We start from the raw sequence: 12,619 nt of genomic DNA on the forward strand, positions 1-12,619 counted from the left end.
CTAAATACTTTGCATAATTGGGAAATTCTTAAATGCTGATCAAATAGATGAACAATTTTTAAACAAAATGTCAGTTCTATACAGTAAAGTGTGTGTTTTTTTCCAAATAAAAATCATTTAATATACTTTGATAGTAATATAATGCTAAACTATTTTAAATTTTTTATGAATGATATTTTAATTGCTGGAACGAAGTGACGACTAATACTTGACTTTGTGCATTCCTTGTCAACATTATAACTCTAGAGTGAGTTGTCTGATCTTGATGAAATTTTCTAGGACGACTCATCATCACTCAAGGATGAACTGATTAAAATTTCAACTGTCAAAAATGATCCATTTTTGTAGAACTGGAGATAGGGGTCAAAACGAAGATTGCATTTTTCTTCACTATGGATCATTTTTGAGAGTTGAAATTTTAATCAGTTCATCCTTGAGTGATGATGAGTCGTCCTAGAAAATTTCATCAAGATCGGACAACTCACTCTAGAGTTATAATGTTGACGAGGAATGCATGAAGTCAAGTGTTAGTCGCTTCCTGTACGCACATGTAGAAGCATCATCTAGTGGTCGGAAAATATGACAAGCATTAAGACGGTAATTTTGAAAGGTAAATGTTATTGCTAACAAGATACACAACAAATAATAAAGAATCTTTATAGAATAATAAGTTTGAAAAAGTTTTCTTTTTAAAATGTGGAGCAGCAGCAATCAATATTGATGGCTTTATGATCCATTCTCTCCTTCGTCTTCCTATCATTAGTACGAAATTTCAATCTCTAAATGGAGAAGCTGCACAGAGATTCCAGATTGAGATGAAGTCGCTCAAATTCATCATCGATGAAATGTCAATGATTGGTGCAAGAATGCTTTACGTGATCGAGAGAAGATTGAGGGAGATAAACCCCGAGAAAGATCAGCCGTTTGGTGGATTCTTTGTCTATTTGTTTGGTGATTTTTGTCATCTTCCTCCTGTTAAAGATACTTCTCTCTACTCTAGTGTTTTTTACAATGTAATGTCCCAACAAGGTAGGGACCTTGTTGGGACATTACATTACATTTGCATTTGATTCTTTTGAGAAGTTCATTGAACTTAGTAATTCTTATAAACAAAATAGCACATAGTTCCTTCACAGATGTCTTACAACATCTAGCTTCGGGTGATTTCTCTGATACAGATCTGAACATTCTGACGACAAGAAATTGAGCCTAATTATCCAGAGAGATGAACTTGATCAGTTCCAAATGGCAGTAGAGCTATATCCAACAAACGAGTAAGTTAAACAAAGTAACAAAGACTACTTGCAGTCAACTGGATCCCCTCTTGCTTATATAGCATCTGAAAACACTCCAGATATTGCCTGCCTTTGTCCAAAGATGACTCAGCTCTTGGTCTCTCCAAGTATTTAAATCTCTCAGTTAATGCCAGAATCATGCTGAGAGTCAACTTATTGGGTGCAAGGAGGTCTCGTCAATGGTTCACTAGGAACTATAAGCTACATTATATATGATCCTAATGCTCGTCCTCCAGCTCTTTTTCTGTTTATTTTAGTGGAATTCAATAGCTATCAGGGACCTTTCATCTATGGTAATCTGTTTCCAATAATCCCCATAACACGCTTTTCAAATGATGGCAGTATATTGCAATCTCGTAGACAGTTTCCCCTTACCTTAGCATACTCGATGACTATACATAAATCACAGGGATTAACTCTTCCAAAAATCAAATAGATATAGGGAAAAAAGAGACAGCTATCGGTCTTACCTATGTTACATTGAATCAAGTGAAAACAATAACTGACTCAGTATTTTTAAAGAGTTACAGACTGACTCGTAGCAATCTTTATTGTAAGTCCAAGGCCCGTAGTGATAGACAGAATTTCATGAGATGTTGGCATAGCAGTTAATTAATGGCTTATTCTGACCTTATATTTGTACCTTTAAATGATTCAATAGAAATCAAATATATTGGATTGTATATGTTGAGAACGAATGATTATTTGTTTCTTTTTTCCCTCATAATCTAGAAAATAAAGGGGCGAGCAGCTTTGTTCCGACTACATGATGGTGCAGTGTTACTTAACTAGTTCATAAAATTTCTGTAGTCTAAAGCAGTGGTTCTCAACCTTTCTGAGGCTGCAGAACACCATTCATATACTTTTTATTACATGAAGCATTAGCATCAATGCATTCAAAAATTGATAAGCAATTCCATGTTTACTATTCTCAGGAAACAATAAACTTTAATATATTGAATAAAATAGAAATATGGAATTATCTACAAATATAGCAATGAGAATAAATTTGAATAAAAACTTTAAAATCTTTTCTTTTGTGGAACATTTGAGGTAGGTTTGTGGAACACTGGTTAAGAACCACTGATCTAAAGTTTTAAAAATAAATCAACTAGATTAATGTTAACGTGTTAATCTTTTGATTTATTCATTTATCCAGTCTACTTCAATTTCTATATTTTGTAATATCTATACGACAGGAAAACAACAGAATAATCATGAATCTTTAAAATAAATAATGTCTTTTCAAATGATTTTTCTTTATTAACTGTCTAGTTCAGTGTGGAAGTAGGTAACTTCAAATAAAAACAGATGACAGTCGATGACATCTTTCCCCAATATTAAAATCTGCATTTTTTTTCTTTTAGCTTTTTAAATTTTTTTGACCTGTACATATTTTCATTAGTGCACTAAAAAATTATACAGAGGAAGTACTACATTCAAAACAATGGTGAACTCTATTTCTGACTTGAATTTTGTTAGAAAAAATTATGGGTGGATAATATAATTTTGTTTTTTGTGTACCAAAATAGTGAAAATGAAGCCTGAATGTAGCTATAATAAAACAGTTTACATAATTTAGATGATGCACATAAATGTTATTAATGCGTACAAAAGTTAATTAAATTTGCAAATATTTATGAATGTTCTGTTAATGGAACTTTTTAAATGAAAATTGGATTTCTTTGATAATTTCAGAATGAAATAAATTAGAAGCATGTCCCTCCTTATTTTAATATAATAATCAAAATCAGTTAATTTAAACAATTAACTGAAACTTAGTATAAATATCATCTATATGAGATGTGAAACAAAATCAAAACTGTAGTAAAATGGAAGGTGTAGGAATAATTTGATATCAACAGCTAAAAAGTAACAAAATGTCTAATGCAATGGTTTTCAACCAGTGTGCTGCAAAAATTCTTGAAGGTTATTAAATAAATTTATTTTTGAAAGAAGCCCACCAAAGAATAAGTGTGTGCACTAAAATTAAAACCTTTTTTTAAATTTATTTATTTGGAAACATCAGAGATGATTGGATTCTACCCCGTGATAACAAGAAAAAAAATCCCCAATAAAATATTAATAATGTTATAAAAGATACAATAAAAATTATAAACAGAAGAAAAAAAAACAATTACATTATGTATTATACAAAATGGATTTACACTTATTTTAAAAAACTTAAAATCACGATATAGATACGGTTCCACAGGCTGTATGTGAGAGGCTATTCATTGTTATAATAAATAAACATGTACATAATGTAGTTAAAAAGTATATATTCATAAGTAAAATTGTGTGCGCACAATACCAGGTTATTTCATTTAAAATGAAATTTTCTTTAAATCAAAAATGTATCTATAATTGTCCATATAACTATTGTAATCTGCTGCTATTCTATGGAACAATAATACTGTTTTATTTAATTTACAAAAAATATAGACAAAGAATTAGGTTAAGTGGCAAGTAATAAGGCGATAGAATGTTTACAACTTTAAATCACATGATCTTTTTTGCAGAAATTTGTGCCATGGATATTTAATTATAGGTTCGATTGTGCCACGAGACAAAAAAGGTTGAAAAACACTGGTCTAATGTGATACCAAATATTTGTAAATTAGATGATGATTTGAATTAATTCAGTCCATTCTTATGCAGCAGTCTAATTTTTCTACTTTTACTATGATGTGCAAAATTTAATAACTAAAAACTACCATTTTAGTAAATTTAAATTTCACCATTAGCCACATTGAAAAGTTGTTTACTAGACCTTTTTTCCCTCTCTTTAGTCAGATTTCTTTTTTTAACTTTATAACAGACATGCATTCAGGAATATATATGTATAGATTAAAAACCAACAACTGCCGAATTATCGGGCTAGCAAATGGCTATAGTAATATTAATAATTTAAGTTAATTTGGTACTAGAGTTAGGCGTGAGGCGCCATCTCTTGCTAAATTTAATAATTAGAATTTTAATTAAATAATTTAAATAAATTTAGGCTTAACTGGAAGAAAAGAATCGGCCCGAAGCGGGATTCGAACCCGAAACTTCTGCTATCCGTGCAGACACGTTACCAGTTACGCTACCTGGACCTTCGGTCCGATCTCCCCTTCCAATTTGGCAGTTGTTGGTTTTTATATATAACGGGTTAGTTGTTGTTTATTTATAGGTATACGCCTTGCCGGGGTTTGCGATGGCCGGTTGAGTGTCTTTGGGAGGACGTGGGCAATTAATGTGTCCCCAGCCGGCATTGTAATAGCCGTCGATGGTCGTGTGGTAATCTTATATCAACTGGAAGGGGAGATCGGACCGAAGGTCCGGGTAGCGTAACTGGTAACGTGTCTGCACGGATAGCAGAAGTTTCGAGTTCGAATCCCGCTTCGGGCCGATTCTTTTCTTCCAGTTAAGCCTAAATTTATTTAAATTATTTAATTAAAATTCTAATTATTAAATTTAGCAAGAGATGGCACCTAATGCCTAACTCTAGTACCAAATTAACTTAAATTATTAATATTACTATAGCCATTTGCTAGCTCGATAATTCGGCAGTTGTTGGTTTTTATATATAACGGGTTAGTTGTTGTTTATTTATATGTATAGATTAAAAATATAAGTGCTTAATTTACACACTGATTAGATTTCAATGAGTAATTTGAAGTTTTGATGCATTAAATATGTATAGTATATGTAGGGTTTGGAATCGCCTAGGGAAGAGATTTCCGCCCTGTTTTTATTACAACGAACTTTCATAACGGAAAAGCCGTTGGGATCGGCCGTTAGAAACGACCGTTAGAGGATCCGTTGTGTTTCAAATCGGCGACAGACAGACGATTGGCCGGCGGGAAATGACCGTTGGCGGCCGTTGTGGAAGAATTCAAATTTGGCGGACGATTCGAACGTTGGGACTATTTAAGCCGTAGTTTCGGCGGGAACAGGAGCTGGTATCGTGAGTTTGTATCGGGATCGGCTGAACTCGTATCGGGAAGATTGGATCGGATTAGGATCGTTGTTACCAAAGTTCTAACTGTCTCTCGTTGGACGCAACGGAAATCTGGGGAAAGTAAACCCCAGTGTTTTAGTACGAACTTGTTCCTGACTCGGAGGTTTTGTTAATTACAAGTCTGTTTGATCGTAAGGAGTTCTTTCGACGAATTTGTACGGGAATAGTCGGTTGTCGTTGGATTAATGTTTGTGCATATTTAATTGTGACTCTAATCTGTATTATTTTGTACATTTATATTGTAAATATAAACTTGGTGTTTCGTCAAACCGACTGAGTGGTTATTTTGAACATTACTGTATATTAATAATATAAAAGCAGTTTTTGTGTTTGTGAATTCCTTATAACTCTTGCAAATTTTGTCCAATCCAGATGAAATTTTGGTTGTGTTTTTTTTTTCTGATGGAAAGTATAGGCTACTTCATTTTGTGGAAATATTAGCTATATAATAAACGTTTTATTGATTTCCAATCAGTGATTGCACTTGCGGTGTAGTGACGTCAGTGACCTCATTTAGTTCATGCTTCACAAGGGAATTTTCCAAGGGAAGTTGCTTTATTAAATATATTGGCAAGTGGCATATTTTAAACTTACTTCATTAAATTTCAACTTTTTAAAAAAATAGCTGCATTGTGTCACTTCTATAACAAACTTTTTTAAAAATCTTTCCATAGTGACCTTGTGATGATCTATTATCCAATCAGAAGGAACGATCTAACGAACCTGTTATTTAGAAAGTGTTATTGCACGTCTAACGTAATGTATATAAAATTCACTTTTGTTTTGTCAATGTGGATTTTAAAAAAAAACACTATTTTGTCCAAAAAAAAAAATGCTTGGAAAGCCTAAGAGTAAAATTGGTCAGGTAAATTCTAGATCTAGATCTAAAAAAGAACAAGAACAACTGAGACTCCTGAAGGCTGTGAAGTCCAACTTGAGAAACATCAAGTAAGCATGGCTTTCTCAAGGGCTGCAGAAACAACATCAAGCTTCACTTGAACAAATAAAAATATTAGCAACTCCTCTTGAATTTCTTGAAATCTACTCTTTTTTCAGTTCTTCAATCACTACTTTCTCATCAAAAGTATTCTGTCATGCTTGACAGATGGATTTCTAGTACAATAAAACCTGTCTATGGCAACCACGCACAGTTCCTTCAAAAAGCTGTCTTAGACAGGAGGTTGTCCAAAACAGGTGGTGCTGTAATACCGTATTTCCGCGCACATTTTGTGCACAGATATGACTTTTAGCCATATATACTAAGCAAAACTCTAGGTGAGCAAAAATAAGTGAATTTTTTTCAACGATACAGCTATATTGGTACTGTACTGTATTTTATTCTTATCAGATAACTCGATTTACAGGAGTTGTCATGATTTTATAAGACAGATTTAATACCAATATTTTAAAGATTAATACAGTACAGTAAGATCCCACTTAATGCTGATTCGATCTAATGCGGTCTGCTCGAAGCCTGAAAAAAAGGCTTAAAATTTACGCTGATTTTACATTATCGTGGCATTTCATTGATTTGTATAAAATATGATTATTTATGAATACGAACCAATCAGAAAAAGATGGCAAAACGTGTACTTTCTTTAAATCTGTTTGTTTGCAATTTTGGAAAAAATATAACATCATGGATGACATAGGCAATATCAGCGTCGCTTTGCAAGAATTACCTGGATAAATGCATGAAGTGTGGAAGAAGTTACGGCTGAAGGTATCCAAGAATTCTCAACGAGAAGAACCTATCACTATCGTTAGGGTGACCAAACTCAACATAATCAATACAGCAGAACTAGATGTAGACGAGCAAGATACAGCAGGTTTCTGGTGAGAGCTTTACTAATAACGACCTTCAAGAACTAGCAGAACAAGGAATTCAGTAGAACTGGAGAATAGAGATTCTGAAAATGAAGAACCCAAAGAATTTCTCTACAGATTTCCTTAGTAAAAGTTTGGTAATGATAACCAAAATTGTTGATAAAATTGTAGTGAATGATCCAGATTTTGAAAGGAGGGCAAAAGCAAAACGAGGTGTTTTGGATGCAATCTTTTGCTGCCGAATTTGCTTAAGGAAAGAAAAAGAAAGTGACAAATGAAACTTCACAACTTTACTTTATTGCAAAAAATCAAGAATTTTAGAAAAGTCAGGACTTTCATCACAAAAAATGGAACTTTACATTTCTGTGTGCATATGTTTGTGTTATTTAACAAATATTATTATACAAATTAATATAAAAATAACTTAAAAGTAAAGTCTGTTTATTTTTGGTGATGTGTTCCCCTATCCCTATTTACTCTGTTAAAATGACCTTGTTTAACACTGTTTTGTTTAGCGCTTTGTCATTTAGGAATGCATCACCCGTGTTAAGCAGTCTTACTGTACTTGCATTTTCTCGATTATAATGCACACTTTCTTTTTTCTATGAGTCGGGCTTGGTGTAGACTCTGTAGCCCTGGCTGTAGCTCTGTAGCCCTGTAGCCTACAAAACTTTAAATACAATACTTTCTTAACTTTACAAAACTTAAAAGAAATGAAAAAACTGACCTTTGATCCAAGCTTCTATGAATTAGTTCATAAACCAAACTCATACCTATAAATTAGAGACCTCCCCCTATAACATGGTAGATACGTTCTGTGTTATATGAATTCCGTGTTGTATGAGATTTTACAAATACACGAGCTGTTCACAGCCTGGCAGTTTAGGGGGTAGGGCTGTTTGAAACGTTTTCTCTTATAAAATTGATTGATTCTAGACTAATTTGACTCAAACATTTCCAAAACACACAGTTTTTTAGGAATAATCCATATAAACTTTGCTATAAACAAAAAATTGTAGGAATGTTTACTGAGTGTGCACCGTTCGAACACGCCATTGCTTAAGCTTGTTTTCGTCACAGAGAGGCTCATTGACAAGATTTAAAATAAAATATTTTTGTTTTTCAATTTTTATCAAATTTTTTGCAACAAATAATTTTTTGACACTATTTTCATTACAGTTTTTTATTATTATTATGTTGGGTTAAGTGAGATATACTCGGTTAACACTAGTGGCTGTGTACTATGCTGGACCAAAGTCAAGGCATAGTAACCAAAACAGAAATTAAAGAAGTGTATCAGTGTGTGTGTCTGTATTCAGGAATTTTCTCACAATATGACATGCATTCAATATAGTGGCCTTCTGTAGTGTGATGTATGTGTTTCTATTCAATTGTAATATGCCCAGGCTTTTGTGCAGTGTGTGTGGTATGACACCTGTAGAGGAGAGAACAACAGGTACAATAAGCACCCTATCCATCCTCCACAGATGCCTTATTTCCTGGGCGAGTTCTGTGTACTTGCTAATTTTTTCAGTGCATGCATTTTGTATATTGTGAGTGTTTGGAATGGATATGTCTATAATGTATGTGATTTTATTGTGTTTGTCAATGAGTGTGATGTCTGGTCTGTTGTGGTAAATTTGTTTTATCTGTGATTATGGCTCTGTCGTAGTACATTTTGTGTGTGTTGTTTTCCAATACTGTCTGTGCCAAAAGCTTGCAACCAGAAGTGATGTGTTGTATAGTTTCTGGCATGACATGACATTTTCTGTATGTGTCATTTGTGAGTGTTGCATCTTTGAGTGTGTATTTTCTGTAGTTTTTAGTATTTATGACCTGATCCTGTATGGCGATCATGAATCCTTCCATCTCCCCAAAGAGGCATCCCCGAGCTAACCAGCTGTTTGACGCAGTTTTGTCAACAAAATCCTGTGCCAGATCATAAGGATGCCTGCCATGGAGTGCCTTTCGAGCCCACGATTGCTTAATGGTGTCTATGCTTTTTATATGTTGCGTTGTGTCCATATGATGTGGGTGTAAGTTTAATGGTGTGTTATTTGAGTCTGCTAGAGTTACTGCTTTATGTAATTGTGATGTTTTTTGTTTTTTGTAGAAAAGCTCTCGCAGTGACTGTATTTGTTTGTAGTGAAGGTTAACTATGTCAATCAGGCCACGTCCGCCATCTTTACGTGGAATGGTTAATCTTTCTGTGGCGGATTTAGGATGATGTTGTTTATGCTTAGTAAGTGTTGTTCTTGTTTTCCTTTGGAGTTGCTCAAGATCTGTGTGAGTCCAATGTATAACTCCAAAAGAATATGTGAGTACTGGAATGACATACGTGTTTATTGCTTTGACTGTATGTTTTGCATTTAACTGTGTTCTGAGAATAGCATTTAACCTACTTTGGTATTCTTTAATTAATCTTTGCTTTATTTGTGTATGTTCTGTTAGTTTGGCCTGTTGGAATCCTAAATACTTGTAGAACTTGCCCTCTTCCATGGATTCAATAACGTCTCCATTTCCAAGTGCAAAATCTTCTTTCTTCAGGATTCCTTTTTCTATGTGAAGTGTTTTGCATTTATCTAGGCCAAATTCCATTTGTATGTCCTTTGTGTATGTGTGATTTGTAGGAGTTTATGCATCCACACAAAAACAACTTCATCAAGTTTTATGTCATCCATGTACATGAGATGTGACAACGTATACTGTGTTGTTTTTTCCTGTCTGATATTGTAACCATATTGCATGTTGTTTAACATGTTGGATAATGGATTCAGGGCTAAGCAGAACCAGAGAAGACTCAAGGAATCTCCTTGAAAAATTCCTTGCCTAAGGAAAATTTGGTTTGTTTGTATGGAAGTGTTACTAACCCTGAGATGTAGTGTTGTTCTCCAGTGCTGCATAGTGTTTTGAAAGAATGCAATGAGTGATGGATGTATTTTGTACATGTGTAGAATATGTAGCAGCCAACTGTGTGGAACACTGTCGAATGCTTTTCTGTAGTCTATATATGCCATGTGTATGTTTCTGTGTTGTTTGTGTGCTTGCCGTAGAATGACTGAATCTATGAGTAACTGTTCTTTGCATCCCCTGTGATTTCTACGGCAACCTTTTTGTTGTTCCGTAAGAATGTTGTGTTCTTCAACATGTTTGTATATTTTTTTTGCAATACAGGATGTCAATAATTTGTAGAGTGTTGGAAGACATGTAATTGGTCTGTATTGTGTGGGGTCTGTGGTATTGTTGTTTTTAGGTTTCATGTAGGTGATGCTCTGAGTAAGAAAATTTGGCATGTCTTGTGGATTGATGATGATGTGTGTTAGGTGTTTAGCTAGTTCCTGGTGCAGTGATGTGAACTTTTTGTACCAGAAATTGTGAATGTTGTCTACACCAGGTGTCTTCCAGTTGTGTGTTCTGTTAACAGTGTATTGGAAATCATGTATGCTTATTTCAACACAGGGCATAGTTGGTATGTTGTGTAAGTTTTTGTTCTCCTCCTCGATCCAGCCTGCTTCAGCATTGTGCGTGACAGCACTGGACCAAAGAGAAGACCAATATGTTGAGAGTTGTTCTTCTGTTGGTGTGTCACTGTGCTGTGTATCAGTGTTTGCTTTGTTATTAATTTGTCTGTAAAAGAGTTTTTCATTGTTAAATAATTTATTTTGTTGTTTTCGTAGTGTACATGTTTTGTATCGTTTGAGTCTATGTGCTTTGGCAGCAAGTTTGTTTTAGTGTATCAATGTATTCTGTAATGTGTGTGTTGTGATGTTCATGTTTTGTGTGTGTTTTTATTTTCTTAAAAATGTTTTTGAGCTGTTTCCTTAATTTGGGTGTTATGTTGTTTTTAGTGTATTGTGTCAGTCTGCCTAATTGCTGTCTAATGTCATTTATTTGTGTTTCTATTCTTCTCTGCCAGGCAGGCTTGTGATAGAATTGTGTTTTCTGTGTATTTGTCTGTGATTGTACTTTCAGTCCATGGTGTGTCACTACTGTGACTGCCCCAGCATAAACTAATGTATGAATGTCTGCGAGTGTAGAAATTGAATGAATGTAGTGTGGTAGTGAGTGAGTGTTTACATAATTTAGTGTTTTTCCCACTTCTTTTGACGTGTTGATTTTTGGTATTCGTGGTCTTTGTGTGGGATCTGTACCTGTATATTTAGTGAGTGTTTCCTGAAATATAAGTGAGAGCGTATTAACTAAATCCATGTCTATGTTATCAGTGATGGATGAGGAAGTGTCTGTAGTATCATTAGTGGTAATTGTTGTATGTGTGTTGTTATCAATGCTTGTTGCTGGATTATCCTGACAGGTTACATGATCTTCATTAATGTTAGATGTTTCTGTCTGTTGATGTATTTGATCAACAACCCTTTGTTCAGTGACAGTGAGATGAGGATACTGTTGTGTGAATCTAGGGTGTAGTTGTTGTCTGTATGCTGTCATGTTTGTTTCGAGTTTTGTGATGGTGTAGTAAGTACGGATGATAAACTCTTTCATTTCTACTGTCCATTTCATCCGTTGGCATGGTTTTCCAGCCTTTGTGGTTTGTGGATGCATTGCCACAGAAACACCAAGGCTGGGTTGGTTCCTCACATCTGTTGAGGGCATTGCAGTAGCCATGCTTGGGCCGGTGCTGCTTTTGCCACCGGTAACCAAGGGAGACTGTGGCCTATTTTTCGAACTTGAGCCTCTGCCTAACCCACGAACGCAGACCTTGTTAACCTTGGTGACGTCCGAGCCGGTATCACACTTTCATCTGGTTATTACCATAATAAATATCTCCACAGAATGTGGGTGTGGTCACTCTTAGTTTCATTTCTCCCCATAGACCTTACTGGCATGGGTGTCCCTACCAGGAGCTTGTGCTCCAGTCTGCATTGCCCTATGGATCAGTAAAATTACTGGGCTCCCACCACGACTAGGCGGTGACCACGGGAGAGTTATTATTATTATTAACTTTAATGTTTAAATGTTTAGTTCTTTTAAAATATAAATACAAATAACAGCACAAGTTCAGTGGAAATAAATGACAAGTGGACAGGTTGTCACTTTTTGATCTTTCTGTAAATTTTTCTGTATCTTAGCTACAAAATAGTCACAAAAACATTAAGTTGCTGTATGCCTAGTGTCTCAGGCTACCTTATAGATAAGTGTCGAAGGCTGTAGTGACTTGCAGACCTCCATGTCATTACATCATACATAGCTGACAAAGATCCATGATATTACAACTACCTCTTGTGGCAATTAAGAAGTCTCTGTGATGTTATTTTTGATAACATCAGTTGGAAAAACTACTTATGCATGTGATTGTGTTTATAAAAAAATTGTACATGATCACATGTGCAGGATATTTGCTATCCTGAACATGTTTTTGAAGATCTATAATAAGCAGAAAAAATAGTTGATCAAATTTTCTACTCATATAGCATGAGGACATTGTGAAAGCACAGCTCAGTCAGTCAGTTTGATAAAAAAAAAATGCTCGAGA

At 34.6% G+C, this 12,619-nt stretch overlaps 2 protein-coding genes across 2 annotated transcripts in view; one reads left to right on the plus strand and one right to left on the minus strand.

Annotated features, from left to right (window-relative positions):
- LOC136989101 (uncharacterized) overlaps positions 1-12,619 on the minus strand; it is a 246,419-nt gene that overhangs the window by 47,622 nt on the left and 186,178 nt on the right. The window lies entirely within an intron of this gene.
- The window catches only part of LOC136989068 (eukaryotic initiation factor 4A-I-like), a 60,763-nt gene that overhangs the window by 11,962 nt on the left and 36,182 nt on the right, over positions 1-12,619 (plus strand).

This window comes from Centruroides vittatus, unplaced genomic scaffold (genome assembly GCF_030686945.1).
Source record: "Centruroides vittatus isolate TY-2023 unplaced genomic scaffold, ASM3068694v2 scaffold_435, whole genome shotgun sequence".
In the NCBI taxonomy this organism is placed as follows: domain Eukaryota; kingdom Metazoa; phylum Arthropoda; class Arachnida; order Scorpiones; family Buthidae; genus Centruroides; species Centruroides vittatus.